Raw genomic sequence first — 19,367 nt, forward strand, 5'->3', positions numbered from 1 at the left:
AGAAAAGATGAATCCTTGGTGAAATTCAATGTATCATCCACAGGAGGAGATGAAGAAGTAGAAAACAGTCAGCTGAGGCATGGCAGCCAAAGACACACAGAGAACAGAAAAACACGGCAATGCCTGAAGTTAGAGGTCTTCACAGTGTTCCAAGGCAAGGAAGGAGGAAACCCCAATACAAGAAGAAAGGGATCAAACCTGTCCAGGAGAGGACCAATCAGAAATTCTGAACTTTACAAAGTTAGTAATCACACTTCCTCCTCCAGGCAGACAGCAGAACGAGTACGAGGGTGCCCTGCCCTCGACAGTGAGTGAGCCATATAAAATATGCAGAGCAGTGGTTTCCAGAAGGCCAACCTGAGCCAGGGGAGAACCAGGAGCCCCACACTGCTTTCTGCGCAGCGGAGAGAGGGACAGTCCGCGCAGAGTGCAGAAGGCTCCTGGACGTGAAGAGACAGAGACCAAGTGCCAGGGAGTCACAGGTGGCCAGCATTATCTAGACACAGTGCTTCGTAGAGAGAGCTACAGACAGAAAGAGCTCCAGAGACCCGAGGGCCGCCGTGACGCAGGCATTGTACAAGAGCCGGCGCAGGGCTGCTATCCTGGAGACAGGGGGAGCCTCACCATGCAACCGGCTTGCAACCTGGAGATGGTTACCAGGCAACAGCCCAGAGGCCACCCGTCTCCCTGAGCGCAGGAGACAGAGCAGGGTGGCTGGGATGTGCAGGGCCAGGTGTCAGAGAGGAAGGCTCTGCAGAGACCTACAGATAGGTGCTCTCAAATCTTTGGCTAGGTACTATCAACACACGCACAGGCAATTTCCTGAGACCAGAGAATTGGTCACCAGAAAGACGTAGGCAGAACGTTCTTGAAACTCAGCGAGGCTGGGGAGAATTTGTGTTCTCACTGGCTAGAATGAGAAGGCCTCATAACTCATGGGGCAGCAGGTAGAAACCCAAAAGGCTATTGCCTTAGCATTGAAGTTAGCTCTAGGCTGTTCTGAATCTGCTTAACACAGCTTAAGAACAGGAAAACATCTGACACAGTATTTTATGTCTTTTTTTTTTGCAGTAAAATAGGCATAACAAAAGTGTATTATTTTAATTCTTTTTAGGCATACAATTCAGTGGCATTAAGTACATTTGCTATGATGTACAACCATCATCATTATCCATTTCAAGAACTTTCTAATCTATCCATTAAGCAATAACTCCCCATTCTCCACCTTCTTCCAGCCCTTGGTAAGCTCTGTCCTACTTTTCACTCGTACTGATTTGCCTATTCAATGTCCCTCATACAAATGGAATCACACAGCATTTGCTTTTTGGTGTCTAACTTATTCCACTAAGCATGCTTCCAGAGTTCATTCACACTGTGGCGTGTATCAGAACATCATTCATTTTCACAGCCGAATATTCCATTTTCCAAATACACCACCTTTTAAACATCCACTCTCTGTTGCTGGACATTTGCTTTGTTTGGCTGTTGTGAACACTGCTGTGCTGAACGTGGGTGCACAGGTATCTGTTAAAGTTCCTACTATCAATCCTTTTGAGTCCTGCACCTAGAAGTGGAAACGCAGGGTTATATAATAATTCTGTGTTTAACTTCAAGAAAATGCCAGACTGTCTCCCACCTGTAGTCTCACCATTTTACATTCCCACCGGCAATACAGAAGGGTTCCAATTCCTCAGCACCATTTTTAATATATTAATCTTAAATTAAATATATTAATTAGTGGTGGAAAATTTTACTTCCTTTCTTCTAATGTCCTCCACACTCGTGCCAAGGCTGAGGCGCAGTCTGAGGGACTTACACAGGGCATTGGCCACTAGGCCCTTTGATGTGTACGGGTCGTCAGTGAAATGTTCTTTGCCACTGTCTGACACCTTCAGGGCTCACGAGTCTCTGTGGCGTTCACACTGCACTTGAGACATGGGGCATTCTTGTAAGGCAGGGTCCCCAGGGCCTATCAGTTCTGCTCCCTAGATGTAGCGTGCGGCCATTGCCCTCAGTCACTCAAGTCCTCACACTACCAACACGCCCACCCTGTACCCCTGTACAGCGGGCTTTCCTTACCTTTGGGTTCAGCACCCTTGGACTCAGCTACCTGTGGATCAAAAAGATTCAGGAAAAAAAATTGTACAGACTTTTTTTTTTCTTTTCATTATTCCCCAACCAGTAGAGTATAACTACTATTCACATAGCATTGGCTTTGCATTAGGTATTATAAATAGCCTAGAATTGATTTAACCTGTACTGGAGCATGTGTAGGGGTTATTTCAAATACTATACATTTTATTTCATGTGAGGGACTTGAGCATCCTCTGTTTTGACAACACAAGGGTGTCCCAGAACGAATGCGTTGGGATATTGAGGATGACTGTGCTCTGAAACACACAGACTTCTCTTTTAAACACAGGGGATCGCTTTGTTCTCTGGAAGAAGTTTCACTGTCCCTCTTCTGTTTCTTCCAAACTCGCAACTTCTCTTAAACATTTTGCCAACTGTTACATCCTCAAATAAAAGACAGGAGGTCATCCAGCTAACTTCTGCTTTCTGGCCAACCTGGCATCTCCCATGAACAATGATGTAGGGTCAGCATCAGATCAGTTGCGTAGGGGAGGAAATGGAGAAATTGCTCTAGTCAGGGAACAGGGAAGGCCATAAATATTCAAAATATTATCCAGTCAAATCAGACTTAAAACAAATAGAAAAATAATGACTTTTAGGGGCCAGCTGTGGTGCGGCGGGTTAAGCTGCTGCTTGCAATGCCAGCATCCCATATTAGAGCTCCAGTTTGGGTCCCAGCTGCTCTGTTTCTATCCAGCTTCCTGCTAATGTGCCTGGGAAGGCAGTAGATGATCGCCCAAGTGCCTGCAACCCACGTGGGAAACCCAGATGGGTTCTTGGCTCCTGGCTTCAACCTGGCCCAACCCTGGCCATTGTGACCATTTGTGGGAGTGAATCAGTGGATGGAAAATCTGTCATCCGCTGTTGTTCTGCCTTCCAAATAAATAAATAAATTTTTAAAAATAAAAAATGAAAAATTTATACACTTAGAAATTTTGAGAACTGCAGAAGGCATAAAGAAAAATAGAAATTATTTCTAATTACACTACCCAAAGTCAACATTTCAATATATAGGTATGTTCTTTCAGTCTTTTCTCTAAGACAGATATTTCTTTACAACTTGAAGTTCATACAAGCATTTCACAAAGATCATGGAAAAATGGAATTAAAATATATATTTATTTTGGTAAAAATAACTGAAATCCATTAATAATTTTTCCATAATGGGCATTTTCTGTATACTGTTTGAAGACCTCTCATACATGTGGATTTCAGATTCCTTTTCATAAAAATAAGCTTATAATTTAATTACACTTTTCATGAGTTTTTAACATTACTTTCATTTATATTTCTTTCCTGTCAATGTTTCCGTATCCCTTTCTTAGGTAACTAAATAAATTTCATGTAATTTCCAGCAGTTCAGTGTCTTCTCTGCTAGTTCTGAATTTTCTGAATGACATAAAACATGCCTATATACTTCTGATGATTTGTTGTTTAAATTTTTCATTTATTTTATTTATTTGAGGGCAGGAAGATAGAAAGAGAGACATAAAAAAGAAAAATCTTCCATTTTCTGGTTCACTCCCCAAATACCCAGGCTGGGCCGAGCCAAAGACAAGAGCCAAGAGCTTAGTGTGGATTTCCCATGTGGGTGTCACTTGAGCCATCACCACTGTCTCCCAGAATGCACATTAGCAGGAAATGAGAGTAAGTGGTGGAGTTGGGAATCAATCTCGGGCACTCTGATACGGGCTGTGGGCAAACCAGGTGGCATCGTCACTACTCCACCTGTCACCCACCCCATGATTATCTGTTTGTTTTTCCCCTGTGGATGCTCTGTGCTCTCCAATACTATAACTACTACATACATGTAGTTATTTAGATTTAAGCTGGTTAAATTTAAACAAAATTGAAAATGTAAGCCAAGTCTCACTAGCCACCATTTAAATATTCAATAGGCACATGATGCTAGTGGCTGTCTTATTAGAGACTGAAGATCTGGAACATTCCATGATTGCAGAAAGTTCTACTGGCCAGTGTGCTCTACATTCCTAACACTGCACCTGCTATCATTTCTCTTATCATGTGGCTCCTACTCTTCTGTTTCCCCAAACATGAAAACCACATTGCTGTTGATTGTGGCTTCTTTTCTTCAGAAAAAAAAAGTATTTTATAAAGATCTGGCAATAGAAGAGGGATATTATTGCAAAAACAAACAAATAAGCAAAAATAGTAAATAAATTAAAAGAAAAGTAAAACTAAGTAAACTAGGTAAATCAATTGTATCAAAAATACAGAGCTCAATAAATTTATGTAAGATGAGAATATCAAACATATAAAAACATAAAATTTACAATGGTTAGCACTGAATCAAAATTTACCAGTCATGGAAATAAGCAAGAAAATGCTGTTCCTGGGGCCGGTGCTGTGGCGCAGTGCAGGCATCCCATGTGGGCGCCGGTTTGAGTCCTGGCTGCTCCAGTTCTCTGCTGTGGCCTGGGAAAGCAATAGAAGATGGCCCAAGTCCTTGGGCCCCTGCACCCATGTGGGAGACCCGGAAGAAGCTCCTGGCTCCTGGCTTCGGACCAGCGAGGCTCTGACCATTGCAGCCAATTAGGGAGTGAACCAGACCTCTCTCTCTTTCTCTCTCTCTCTCTATGTGTAACTCTTTCAAATAAATAAATAAATAAATCTTAAAAAAAATAAGAGAAAATGCTGTTCTTAATGAGGAGATAACATTAATCAATTGAAATCTGCCAGGAACTGACACAGATGTTGAAATGTGTAGACAAGAAGATCAAAACAAACATAGTTAGAGTTCATATGCTACAAAATAAAATTATAGGCATGGAAGGAATTTTTAAAAGACCCAAGTTGAAGTTTTGGAGGTGAAAACCACAATGTCCCAAATTAAACAAATGCTAGAAAAGGCTAACAGTAGATGAGTCATTGTAGAAAAAAGATTAGTAAACATGAAGACATAGTATAGAAACTACCCAAAATTAAACAGAAAGAAAAAAAAAGTTGAACTATCTCTTTCCCCTCCCTTTTAAATTAATTAACAAAATAAAAATACTAATTAAAAAGAGAATCTTAAAAGCAATTAGAGGCCGTCGCTGTGGCTCAATAGGCTAATCCTCTGCCTGAGGCGCCGGCACACCAGGTTCTAGTCTCGGTCGGGGCGCCGGATTCTGTCCCGGTTGCCCCTCTTCCAGGCTAGCTCTCTGCTATGGCCCGAGAGTGCAGTGGAGGATGGCCCAAGGACTCACATGGGAGACCAAGAGGAAGCACCTGGCTTTGGATCAGCACGGTGCGCTGGCCATAGCGCGCCGGCCGCGGCAACCATTGGAGGGTGAACCAATGGTAAAGGAAGACCTTTCTCTCTGTCATTCTCTCTCACCGTCCACTCTCCCTGTCAAAAAAAAAAAAAAAAAAAAAAAGAAAAAAAAAAAGAAAAAAAAAAGAAGCAATTAGAGATAGCCACTTATGTTCAGGGGAAGAGAGATACAGATACAGTATACACACACACACACACACACACACATGCTGTATGTACCATATATGCTGCAGACTTATGTTAGAGATAATGCCAACAAGAATACAGTACAGCAACAATTAGAAAATACTAGAGGAAAAAACTGGTGATCTATAATTGCAGTGAAAATATCTTTTGTTTTGATAAACAAAAGCAAAATAAAGAATTTTTCAGGCATAGAAAAACTGCATTAATCACCAGCAGACTTACATTATGGGAGAGTAGTAAAGGATAATTTTTAGGAGAAAGGAAAATACTAGATGGAAATAATGACCTATACAAATGAATCGAGAGTACCATAAATGGTAACTGCATGGATAAATACGTAAGTTTTTTCCTTATTATGAAAACACTAAGAGAGATTGGAATTCTGAAATGGATTTTGTGCAAGCAATTCACTTGCCACTGAATTATGTCCCATGAAATCCTGAGGATACAACTTCTCCAAAACTTGAGAAATACTTTGTTTGGAAGACTTCCTGCATTCTTTAAGTCCTCTGCCTTGGGTTTTCTTTGCAAGCCAGAAGTGACACTGGGAAATTCTGCCATTGAAAAGGCCTCTTTGAATTCAGTGGGGCTGATTGGGCCCTGAAGTGGTAAAGACCAAGTAGTAGCATTCATTCAGCAGAGACCAGATGGATGTGGTTATTGTAATTAACACCTCACTCAAAGCAGTAATAAGAATGGTTGGCCACAGATTTCCCTGGTATTGACTAACTGATTGAGGTTGACTGATTCAGATGAATGATGAGCGGAGTTTGACTCAGGGCCACATCATGGTGGAAGATGTGGTCCCTGAACACATTTCATGGCTATTTTCCAATTCTGTAATGTACAGTTGGAATGTCCATACTCAACAGTTTGAAAGCTCTACATACTGTTTTCCAAGTCAGTGAATTGAGGGCTGATCAACACACTGATTTTTTCCCCCCTACTCAGTGTATTTCCCTGGTAGGAAAGGCCAAGTGGAAACTCTCAGCCCTGCTTCTACTTACCAAAAGAGTAAACGAAAAGCAATACCACTTTCCTGGAGTAACTGCAGAGATTAGTGTAACCATCAAAAAACCTGAAACATTCAGAACTTCATTCAGCATCTTCATTCAATTACCTTATGTGACCCAATCAGAAGATAAATGGTCAGGGAAATGATATTGGCTTATCATTAACTTGAAGTATAACTCCAATTGCTAGAGCCAGTCAGTACAGCTCCTCCTGCCTGCTACACAGCTAATGTTCCAAAAAATATTTTTCTTTTTTCTTGTTCGTGGAAACCACCCAAGTCAGTTGACCTTCACTTGGGAAGCCTGTCAATCCACTTTTCTACTCTACTTAGAATCATGTCAACTCCCCAGCCCTCTGTCTTAATTTACTCTGTAATAACCTTGATCACCTCTCTAGTTCAAAAAAGATTTAGGACAGAGAAAAACTAGGATGTTATTGATATAAAGTGAGCTAGAACAATAATCAAGGGCCAAACAATGCAAGAACTTCTTGTAATCAAGGATTTTAAAAATGTGGAGGATTTTGGTCTTTAGCTCAATAATGATAGAAAGCTTTAAGTATTTGTAAAGCTTTAGGGATTGGTGTATTATGGGGATGACATTTTCTCCATTATTTCAATAATAGGGAGAAACTTATTCTAGCCAAGAAGAACAAAGTGAGAACTGCGTTTTAGAGATCAGTCTTGGTGTAGTATCAAAAATGGGTTAGAATGGGGGACACAAAAATTGAAGGGAAATCTATTCAAAGACTAGTATATTATTTTAAGTTAGAGATGATTATATCTTGGAAAATGGACGTGGAAGATATGAAAAGTGTGAATGGGTAAAAAATGCATTAAAGATAAAAATATATGGATCTTTAGAAGATGAATACAATATTAGAATGTGAAAAGAATGATATAAAGGTTGAATCTGAAATTGGTACATTATGCAAATAGATGCATGGTGAGATCCTTTAATAAGATTAGAAATATCAGAGGGAGCAAACAAATTTTGATGGGAAGGCTAGAGTTTTGGTCATTGACGTAGTGAGATTGAAGAATCACACTGAGATGGAAAATAATACATGAGGGGCCGACATTGTGGTGTAGTGGATAAAGCCACTGCCTGCAGTGCTGGCATTCCATATGGGCCCCCGTTCGAGTCCTGGCTGCTCCACTTTTGATCCAGCTCTCTGCTATGGCCTGGGAAAGCAGTAGAAGATGGCCCAAGTCCTTGGGCCCCTGCACCCATGTGGGAGACCCGGACGAAGTTCCTGGCTCCTGGCTTTGGGTTAGCACAACTTTGGCCCGTTGCCGCCATCTGGGGATTGAGCCAGTGGATGGAAGACCTCTCTCTCTCTCTCTCTCTCTCTGCCTCTCTCTAACTCTGACTTTCAAGTAAACAAATAAAATCTTAAAAAAGAAAATAATACATGAAGAGTTTTAGACTTAGAAGAGAGGTGTGAGTTAGATTAGAATTTTTCAAGTCACATAATTGATAACAGAAGTAATTGCCTGTTGAAATATAACAGAATGTGAAGAAAACAAAACAAAACAAAACAAAACAGCTCCCATGATTGAGCCTTAAGAAACTCTAACATTGAATCCATAGATTAAATGTAGAGAAGGGTGAGTCTGAAAGGGAGAGAGAGAGAGAGAGAGAAGAAAGAAAGGAAGGCAGGCAGGAAGGAAGAAATGGAGAGAGTGAGAATTACCTAAGGAAGAGTGGCCAGAGAGCTAGGTAGAAAACCAGTAGATAAAGGTATCCATGGAAGCCAGCAGATCAACCTTTCAAAAAGAAATGAGTGGTTAGTGTCGAATTCTAACAAGAGCTGAAAAATGTCCATTGGGTTTGGCAATGAGAAAAGCAGAGACCAAATCAGAGTAGGTTGAATGTTAGTAAAAGGTGTGTTAGTCAACTTTTTGCTACTACAATGAAATGCATGAGGCAACTAGCTTTATCAAGACAAAAGGTCTATTTAGCTCCCAATTTTGGAAGTTCATGTCCAAAATTAGATGGTCCCATTGGTTCAGCATCTAGTGAGGGCTTTCTTGCTGGAAGAGTCTTGTGATGGTATAGGACACCTGAAAATGACAGAAGACAGGGAACACACACTGTCTATGTGGTCTCTTACAAAGTACCTAGGATTTAGTCACATGGGCTCTTCCCTAAGGACCCAATCCAGTTTCCCAAAGGCCTCACCTCTAAAAACCATGGTTGGATTAAGTTTCTATCTTCTTAGTACCATTAACACAAGAGACCAAGCTTTTAACTCACAGGCCTTAGGGGGACATCTAGCCTCCAAATTCATACCCAGATCATAACAGTGCTGAAAAGGGAAGGCCATTTATGACTGTCTGGAGGTTAAGAAACTTGGTCCTAAAAGTGAAGAAAAAGGGTATCCGAGTAGAAAAAAATTGGGTCAAAATTATTTTCAAACATTTTTAGCATTCTTAAATGTCACTAGGAACGACCCGTGTTAGGAAGCAGTTGACTACACAGGTGAGGGAGTGAAATTTGTTTCATAATGAACGACTTCTGCAAAATCAGGAAAACAGAATCCGAGACTCTCATGTGAATGGATTATGTGGAGGGACATGCAAAGAAAGTACAAAGGTATTGTTGAGAAGGGGAATTTATAATAGGGAAGCAATAAGGGTGCCATACAAGGCTGAGGACCTATTTGTTGTTTGTTACCCCAAATTTATACACTAGCGAAACCTACTGTGTGCCTACCTGTGGCAGTATTGGTCCAGGTCGAGGATTTTCTAAACACCTGTGATAAGGAAATGGAGAGGCAAGCAGCTGATGTGATTGGCAGGCGTGGTGCTGATCTTGTGGGTTAGTCTCTGGGTGGAGGAAGGAGGTCGCTGAAGAAAGAGTGGGCAGGTGGATTAGGAAAATGGGGGGACAGGGGACAGAATATCCTAATGAGGTCAAACAAGGTTGGAATCATTTGACTTGACCCTTGGGTGAGTAAGCAGATGTAGAGGAGGTTATATACAGAGAACAGGATGTTGGCACTAGCAGTTTTGGAAGTGGTTCAATATTACAGCCTAACAAATCTGGTGTGTTACCAAGGGAGTTTTTTGAAAGTATCTTCTTCTTCTTTTAAAGATTTTACTTTTCTTAATATTTATTTGTTTGAAAGACAAAGTTACAGAGAGAGAGGGAGAGACAGAGGAGGATCTTCTATCTGCTGATTCACTCCCCAAATGGCTGCAACAACCAGAGCAGGGCCGATCCGAAGCCAGGAGCCAGGACCTTATTCTGGGTCCCCCACATGGGGGCAGGGGCTCAAGCACTTGGGCCATCCTCCAATGCTTTTCGAGGCTCATTAGCAGGGAGCGGGATTGGAAGTGGAGCAGCCAGGACTTGAATGGGTGACCACATGGGATGCTGATGTTGCAGGAAGCGGCCTACCCCACTACGTCACATCGCTGGCCCCCAGCATCTTCTTGAAACCATGCTAGATTTGAACGTTATTCACTCTGCAAAGTTAATATGATTACAATTTTAACCTTCACATTGAGACTTCAACTATTTTTAAAATAAATCCAATAGGAAAATATGTGTTCCGTCTCTTAATCCATTTTCAAAGACTTCATTTACATGGTTTTAACTGGTTGCAACTGTAAAAACTTATATTTAGGGTGGCATACTTCCTCTTGTTGGCATTCAAATTTCTCTTACCCATTTACCAGAATTTCCTGAGGCTGTGGTTCACAACCTTGGCTGATCATCAGAATCATCTGGGGGAGATTCTTAAATTCGGAAATTCTCAGTCTTCCCACATCCACCCCGTGCAGTGGTTCTCACGTGGGGTGTGGGAATTTGTATAATAAAAACCAAAACCAAAAAGCTCCTCAAGTGGGTCTGACAACTGCTCGAGGATGTCACCCATTGCCCTGGGAGATGGGGAAGGCGTTCTCAGCGGTCTGCCGCTAGACTTGCCAGTTCTGCGGCCTAAATGTCCACAGTTAGACATCTCAAACCAGTCAGCTTGACTCCTGGAAGAATGGGTCAGGAACTACAAGCAAATGGAGGCCAAATTTACATTTCATGGGATGAATTAAGGATTTTGAATTAGTTTAGAATTTTAGGACAATTATCTTACCTTCTTGTTATCTTTTAAAAAGGAGGCTACCTATTGGATGATTTCTCTATTATAAGAGCAATATTCAGATAATAATTTTATTGCTACATGATTATAATTGTGTTATGGACTTTACTGGAAAGTGCTATGACTATTTGTGATATCCATTTCAACACTTTCTTAAATCCTTATATTCTCTTATCTGAGTTTTAAAATTTTAGAAAAGAGAGCTAACGTGGGGGCTATTGTAGAAGCTTGGATTAAGGATCATGGTGGCAAAAACTTCAAAAATAGAAAAAGGAATTCATGAAGAGAACAAATTGCAAGTGATTTATAAACTCGGATAGAAAAGAGTTGGGATTAGTTACAGTATCTTCACATTTCTACAGGAGTTCAACAACTAACTTTGTATTATAGTAATCGTCTTCACATGCCACAAAGAAGAAAGATTTTTGCATTTTGGTTTAAAGATGATATATTCACTCTTATTTTAGATTGTATGTTTATTCCTAATATTAGCTTATTTTTTAACTAAAATAACAATCAGAGACTTAAAACTAAATTTTCAAAGTTGCTCTTCAACCAAGGAAGGATCGGAAAAAGAAGAATTGAAAAGCAAGTGCAATGTACCTTGGTTCCTATTTCCTATATGATGAGAGTTTAAAACAAAACCCATGGGGGAAGGGAGGAAGTGAATTTAATTATGTAACTCAGGGCAACCAGAGACTATCTAGATTAAAACAGCAAGAAGATTTTTACAGCTCCAGATAGAAGACATTAAACCCCTTTAAAGCCCACAGGTTTAGAATACAGTTCAACTACAAAACACCACTGGGAAGCATATGATTGATTTAAGGGTTGTGCTGAAGTTCGATTCATTTTATTTTTATCTTAATCCTTAAGAAATAATTATTCCTAACAATCAATCATTCACTCCAAGTAGAGATTCTGTGACTTGTTGCAGTAACTTGGCAGACTTTTTAATGGCACGTGTATCAGATTTGTGACCGACATGGAGCAGGGATGAATAGCTGGAGGTGGTTGAAAGGACGAGGATCCAAAATGATATTGACTTTACATCAAATCCAGCGTGAAGAACTACTACAAATAACTAAAAATACAGATATGTGACTAATTTAAAAAAAATCTTCAAATGTTCAAGTGCATAAGTTCAGTATGGGAACTGACACATGTGAAAACGACTTCACCATGCAATTAGTGCAATATGAGCCAATGATGTGATGAAGCTGTCTAAGTCACTTCTGTTCTCTTGGACTGCATTAGTACACATGCAGAGTTCAGGAAGTGGGAAGTGGTACTCTCATCCCTGTTTTCACTGACAGTGCTGCATGATTTGAAGTCAGCTTTGCCCTCCACATTTTAGAAGGTGCACATGCAAGGTGGGTTCTATCCAACAGTGAATGAAGGAGATGGCAGAAAAACCTGGATCATATACATATATAATATGATTAAGGAAGTAAAAATACTTGGCCTTTGTAAGAGAAAGACTTCATAACTGGTGTCAATTATGGGAGGTAGCTGTAAATTAATTATCGTAGTTCCAATGGGCAAGACTCAGTAACACCAGTGGTTGAAAAGAATTTGTGGACAAATTTTGTCTGCATGCCAAACAGGAAAGGAGAGAGTGCCTCAACAAACTTCAAGCCAAGAGAGAACTGGCATAGTTATTTGCAGTACTGTTAAAAGCAAAGTCCCTTAAAGAGAGAGGAATGAAATGTTAATGGCACCCCAAAATTTTTCAAATATTGGTTCCAAGCTGACTACAGCAAAAGAATCACCTGGAAAATCATTAAAAACACAAATTCTAGATACTTTACCTGGAGCTTTTAAGTCATTGGGAATGGGTTCAAGGCATAGGGATGTGTATTTTTTTTAAAGCTTTATTTATTTGAAAGGCAGCGTTACAGAGGCAGAGAGAGAGAGAGAGAGAGAGAGAGAGAGCTCTTTCATCCACTGGTTCACTCCCAAAATGCCTGCAACTGCCAGAGCTGGGCCAATCCAAAGCCAGGAGCCTGGAGATTCTTCCGGGTCTCCCACATGGGTGCAGGGGCTGAAGCACTTGGGCCATCTTCCACTGCTTTCCCAGGCCACAGCGGAGAGCTGGATTGGAAGTGGAGCAGCTGGAACTCAAACCGGTGCCCATATGGGATGCCAGCCCTGTAGGCAGCGGCTTTACCCCCTATGCCACAGTGCTGGCCCTGAACCTGTATTTTTTTCTAAAGATTTGTTTATTTATTTGAAAGTCAGAGTCACACACAGAGAGAAGGAGAGGCAGAGAGAGAGAGAGAGAGAGAGAGAGAGAGAAAGTCTTTCACTTCCATCTGCTGGTTCACTCCCCAATTGGCCGCAACGGCTGGAGCTGGGCCAATCTGAAGCCGGGAGCCAGGAGCTTCCTTCAGGTCTTCCCATATGGGTGCAGGGGCCCAAGGACTTGAGGCATCTTCTACTGCTTTCCCAGGCCACAGCAGAGAGCTAGATTGGAAGTGGAGCAGCCAGGGCATGAACCAGCGGCCACATGGGTTGCCAGCACTGCAGGCAGCGGCTTTAGCTGTTACACCACAGCGCTGGCCCCTGAACCTGTATTTTTTGAACGTGCTTCTGGGCCATTGTGATGACCAACTATGCTCAGAAATCACAGAATCATTATTTATAAGATTCTGTTTCAAATAGAAGCCTATGATTACAAATGCTTACAATTAGTGATGCTATTGGCCACACAGCCTTCCACAGTATTCAGTGTGGTTAAGATTTAATTTATATTTATTAATTTAACATTGGTTAACTTATAAGAATATGCTAAAATATGATGTGAAAGAAAATTGGAAGCATTTAGAAAAAAAACAGTTACTAGTTTGTTATTGTGTAGTTATCTCGGGAGATTAAGAACATTGATACTTTTCAGATGTCACAGAAGTCCCAGGGTCAAATATTATATCCCTGTACTATCCTGCAGAAAGCACCGGTCTTTCTTGGTCTGATGGAGGGATTTTCCAAGAGAGAAAGGATCTTTTGTCCAACCATCCAGCTGTACTGATAGGCACTCATTTCAAAAACATATTAGAAATAAAATCACTTAATATTATTAAAATGTTCACAAGGCACAGATGTCCTTTAGTCAACAAGAACATACGTCAGGAGCGCTCAGGAACTGTTTCTGAGATATCTGTTATCTGCTTCTGGATTCCGGCTCCAGCGCGTGTGACCGAGCATGTGACACCAGGGCCTCAGAGGGCAGTTCACGTTCTTAGAGCAAGAATTGCTGACCTGAGAAACTGGGACGAAGGTGGAGTTTCTGCAGGTGGGGCTGTAGACCTGTTTTCGGCAGACCCATCCTGAAAGTGCTAAGGGAGAGACTCAAAACTCATCCAACACAGGTGCTGAAATCACATTTAAGGACTTTGAGTGCAACTCCCCTCTTACAGGTGAGAAAATGAAGGCCCAGAGAAGGAATGGGAATTGACCGAAGTCCTTCCCTAGTGCGAGTCTGGGCTAGAAGCTGGGCCTGCTTTCTCAGCTGTAGAGGAAAAGGCACTCCACTCCCAGGAACAGTAGCCCCGTTCAAGGGCGGTAGGCGGTGGTGAGGGCAGACATGGCTGGTGGTTACGTGGCCTGTGCTGACAATGAGAACTAAGTGGTGATATGTTCCATGCGTAGAAAACAGGCAGGATGGGCATGGGGAGGAATCCATGACTGTGGTCATTCAAGAGCAACTATAAGGAACAGGAGCCTAAATTCTGGCTATTGAATTGAATCTAGGATCCTTTGCATGAGTATTTATTGAGATATTGTTTCCATCATAAATAGAACATAATAAATGGGACCAGAAACTTCATATGCAAAGAAGGCAATACTGCCAAGAAAGAGATTTAGATGCACAAAAGACATTGTAAGCTTTTGGGAGGCTGTGGGAGAAGGGCTGACACCTAGACAAAATGCATTGCCTTCACCTACTACCACAACTGTGCTATGCCACTGTAGGCACTAGAATGATTTAAAGTTACAGAGATATTTTAGAATTAGGATAAAGGTTGCAGAGGCCTCAGATAACCTAATGTCAAGGAGAGAATATTATGGTACATCTAATTATCTAAGAAGGAAATAGGATTTTGGTCCATCTATCAAACTGAAAAACAAAACAAACAAAAAATAAGACCATATAGAAATGCTATAAGAATAAAAAATTTAACTAGTTGTCATTCAACCTTTTTGAATAAGAGTCTGAAGTTATAGTTAAGTTGGATAAATGGTTAAGTAAATTTTGGAATATGTTTAGTAGGATATTATGTGAATACCAAAGTGCTACATATGGAGATTTTGGGTGTATGTTGAAGAAAATTTAAAACTCAGAGTAAGTTTTCTCTTTTAAGGTATATATGGGGACTGGTATTGTGGCATAGCAGGTAAAGTCACTGCCTGCTATGCCAGCATCCTATAAGAGCAACAGATTGAGTCCTGACTGCTCCATATCTGATCCAGCTCCCAGCTAATAGTCTGGGAAAAGCAGTAGAGAATGGCCCAAGTGATTGGGCCCCTGCTACCCACATGGGAGACACAAATGAAGCTCCTAGCTTTGGCCTGGCCCAGCCCTGGCCAAGCTCTGGCTGTGGCGGCCATCTGGGGAGTGAACCACTGGATGAAGATGTCTCTCTGTAACTCTGACTCCCAAAATAAATCAGTCTTTAAAAAACAAAGATACATATGAATTGTTGTGACATTGAAGTGTCACCTTGGCAGTAGGGACTCCATTTCAGAGCACCAGAGACTCCATCTTGAGAAAGCACCACACCCCCCACCATGAGATTCTGGTCTGAAACTATGATCTAAAACTCAGACAACAACAATTCTCATTCAACAACAGCATATGCATCCCACTTGGCAGAGCATAGAAGCTCCCTATCATGATCGCTCAAGCGTAAAGCAGATAGGCTGCACCTGGATTAGTGTAAAGATTGCAATTTGTCTATTGTCAAGATTGTAATTGATATTAGTTTTGCATAGGTCTTAGGTTAGCTTGACCCTAGTAACCATGTATTCCCCCCAATCCTAGCAACCATGTATTCCCCCCAATCCTAGCAACCATGTATTCCCCCTCCCATTTTTGTGGTTTTTGCCTTTGTAAACCTTGTTGCTTTGAGCTTCAGGGTCGAGAGTTCTGTAGGGCATGAGCCGGCACTCCATCTCTCCACCACTGGCAATAAAGGACCGTCCAATTGTACCAATGTGAGGGGCTCCTCTATTTGCGCTCGCTCAGGCACCACATTTAGAGGCCCCAGAGAGACTCGGAGACCACCCCTGGGGGAAGATCTCACACTGATGCTTCCAGGTCAGGGCTCTGGCCACAGGGGAGGCGCCCCCGATGATGTCCCAAGGCCCCATGCTCTGATCCACCAACCTGGGAGGCTCGGCTCCACCTCTTCCCCGGCCAGTTGGCCTTAGGTCCTCCAGTAAGTCAACTCCTGCTTTCTGGTGGCACCTTCTGGGTGTTTGGATGTCTGACACTAACACAAGTCCCCTTCCGATTGAGCGCGACCGCGTTAGGAAGTGGGACTCTGGTCTGGTAAAAGAAAGGCCTTTCCTGGATACAATTTCTTTTCTGTCATTGTGCTATTTGTCGTTACTGTTATTCTTGCCTCTGTCTCCTGTTTGAAACATTAAGACAGGAGATTCTGGCCTAGTTAAGAAAAGGCTTATTAACCTTTGCTGGATATAACTGGTTTCTGTTCCTGTTTCGTGGTCACTTTCTGATGTTCTGTCTGCATCCATAATCCCAGGAGGTGAATTCTTTTCCTTGTCCTGCCTGTCTCCTTTATCCCTTTGTCTCTGGAGTCTCTCGGTCCGTTCCATTGACCGTGGGCTCTGCTCAGTCTAAACCAATACCTTTTCAGTGTACATTCAAGAATTTCTCTCTGTTAAATCTAGAAAGATCATTGCCTAAAAAAATTGCCTAGTAACCTGCCATACTTGTTTTGTGACTTGGTTTTTATAGATCCAGATTTAAAAAAATAGCACTAGATAATCAGCTCTTGTTACAGTCCCCTAAGGTAGATTTTGCAATCTTGGGTTTATGTCACTGATTTCCAGCTAGAATTTTATAAAAAGAGTAACATTTCATGTAAACGCAATTTTGACCTTAATGCAGATGTTCGTACGGTATAATAGCAGCATGTTAAGACATCCAGGTGTAAACAGTTTTTGTTTGATTGGTGACTCTGTCAGTTTTCTAGCCAGTTCCAGTAAATTCTCTTCTCTTCCTTATTTGTAACTTCTTTAAATTGTTCCAGGTTATAAACACTCTTAAGTTCTGATTGTTTAAAAACAGCTAAGTTTTTATTAAAAGAGTTACGGTTTGTTTAAATATATACTCATTCAAAAACATTTGGTTCGTCACTTTATAACAATGATTAAATCCGGCCTATGTTATATTTTAAGCCTTCTTGACATCTTTGACAGGCATTCAAAAATTCAAAGTTATAAACACCAACTAATTAGGCTATTTAGATTATTAAAAAATACTGTCAAGATGTGAAGTGGTACTAAATTTTAAGTCGTCATAATGTAAAATGCTACTGATACAAATGTCCAAAAGTTAAAAAAGCCTAATGGTTTTGTTGTGTTATCAGTCATGATGGTTATCTTAATAAAATAAAAAAGGCCCAGAGGACTAAAAAGGATAAAGGCTTTATAAAATCTTAAGGTGTTTCTAAAATACTATGTAGAGTAAGCAAGTGCCTCTTCTCGTTGGTTATTAAGTTTTAACCATGGCTATTTAAAGTCTTTTGTCATTCAGTTTTGTATTTTGCTATAAACATTAAAAATCAGATTTACTGCTTATGAAAATTAAAGCATTGTTGGTTCTGTCTTTAAATGTGTCCTCTTTTTCCTGACCTTTATTGTATTCAGTACTTTGGGACGTCTCTGCAACTAGATAAAGCCAAAGTTTAACAGGTTCCAACTGAGAAAAAGTATGGTTAATTCAGGTTACTAAAAGCAGGATGTAATTCTAATTAATTAATTATTTTATTTTAAAAAACAGTTAAAGAATTTTAAAAGCTATTACTAAAACTACTTTATTGTTCTATCCTATAATGTATGTTATATGTTATACATGTGTACATATTTTATGTCTATATGGAAAAATTTATTAAGAACTCTGTCTTAATTGGCTTATAGGTAAGATTGGTCATAATCTTAAACTGCTAAGTTAACCCAAAATACATTTTTGGTTCACATGACCTAAATAAATCTCTATATCAGATATTTTAAACTTGCTGGTACAAAGAAACCAAAAATGTTTTTTTTAAGTCATTGACATGTTTATACTTGAGTTTGCTGGTCAAACAAGTAATACTTGTGTTAAAAAATTTATGAATGACATTAAGCCTTTTGATAGATAGTTTCCTGAGTTGTTATTTGACAGTTAAAATTGCTTTCTGTTTTCATTTAATATTAAGTTATTGACAGTAAGCAATCTAAGAAGCCTTTATTCTCTTCAAGATGAGAAACTGTTTCTATTCTAAATTCTCCATCAGGATCTGCAGTTTGCTCTTTAGACCTTATAAAAAGGATGTCTAACATTTTCTGTACTAGTCTTGGCCACATATCAAAGGCAAAATAGCCTGGCCACATGCAGAAAAACAAATAACATAGCCTAAATAAAAGCATTATGATATGATTCTACAGGCAGATTTATTTTGTCATGGGCATAGTAAACACGCAAAACCTCCCTTTTCAAACCAAAACAAAGTGGAGATACAAAAGTCTAATTACCTCAAAATTTATAGACACTTTGGATAATGGTGTTCATGTTTGATCTTACCTAAAAAAATCGTAACTTTCCTCCTCTTATCTCACAGGAAGAACAGTGTCAAAACATGCCTGTGACCACAGATTTCTAGCTCAGGCCACTAAAGATCAGAGATGAGATTGAGCACTCCCTCAGCCGACATCCTAAAGGCCTCCTCTGTGGTCTACTTTACAAAGACCAGGAACAAGGAGAGCAAGCTAGACGGCAGGAGTAGTGTAAGGATAGGTGAGAGCCGATTAATAACAGCTTTAGATAGTTGTCTGCTATCACAGAGCCCCAACAAGGCCAGTCCACTCCGAATGGCATTGGTGTTTTAATGGGAAAAGCCAGGGCTTCGGACAGACACAGTCATGACGGGAGGCGGCCTCTGAAGAGCCCTGGCAGCTCTGCCCCTCACAGCTGTGTCACTGCAAATGGAACTGCCCTGGAGCCAAAGGACTCCTCGGTCAGAGCTGCAGACCTTGTTGGCTCCAAGCTAAAAGTCCTTCACTCTGTCCAGCTTCCAAAGTAACCATCGCCATCAGGGGGACAGCCTAGGGTCAGTAACATTGCAGGCAGAGCTGTAGGTCTGCTTTTGGAGATTCTGCCTAGTCTATACTGACCTCCTGTTCAGGCCGGCTCTGCTCCAGGCCAGCTGGGAAATGGGAGTCAACAGGGTGCCTGCCCTAAGGAGGGTCACACCTCCCTTATGGTGTCTCTTCCAGTACTCCATTGTAAAGAGCTAGATAGGTCTAGGCCTCACATACCTGGCCAGGCCTTAACATCAAATGATTACTATCAATCCCCTCCTGTCAGTTTCTGTTTGCCACTAAATGAAAAAACTGCTTCCTGGTTTAGACAGCACTTTTCATAGGT

General features: G+C 40.9%; 1 long non-coding RNA gene across 1 annotated transcript in view; it reads right to left on the bottom strand.

Annotated features, from left to right (window-relative positions):
- Window positions 1-1,048: 1,048 nt before the first annotated feature.
- The window catches only part of LOC103350988 (uncharacterized), a 183,184-nt gene continuing 164,865 nt past the window's right edge, over window positions 1,049-19,367 (bottom strand). The window contains exons 5-6 of the long non-coding RNA XR_011381411.2: window positions 2,080-2,110; window positions 1,049-1,564 (exon numbers count right to left, since the gene is read on the bottom strand). This is a non-coding gene — a long non-coding RNA (uncharacterized LOC103350988). The remainder of the gene's footprint in view (window positions 1,565-2,079; window positions 2,111-19,367) is intronic.

This window comes from Oryctolagus cuniculus, chromosome 13 (assembly GCF_051225735.1).
Source record: "Oryctolagus cuniculus isolate XC-2025 breed Fujian yellow rabbit chromosome 13, ASM5122573v1, whole genome shotgun sequence".
In the NCBI taxonomy this organism is placed as follows: domain Eukaryota; kingdom Metazoa; phylum Chordata; class Mammalia; order Lagomorpha; family Leporidae; genus Oryctolagus; species Oryctolagus cuniculus.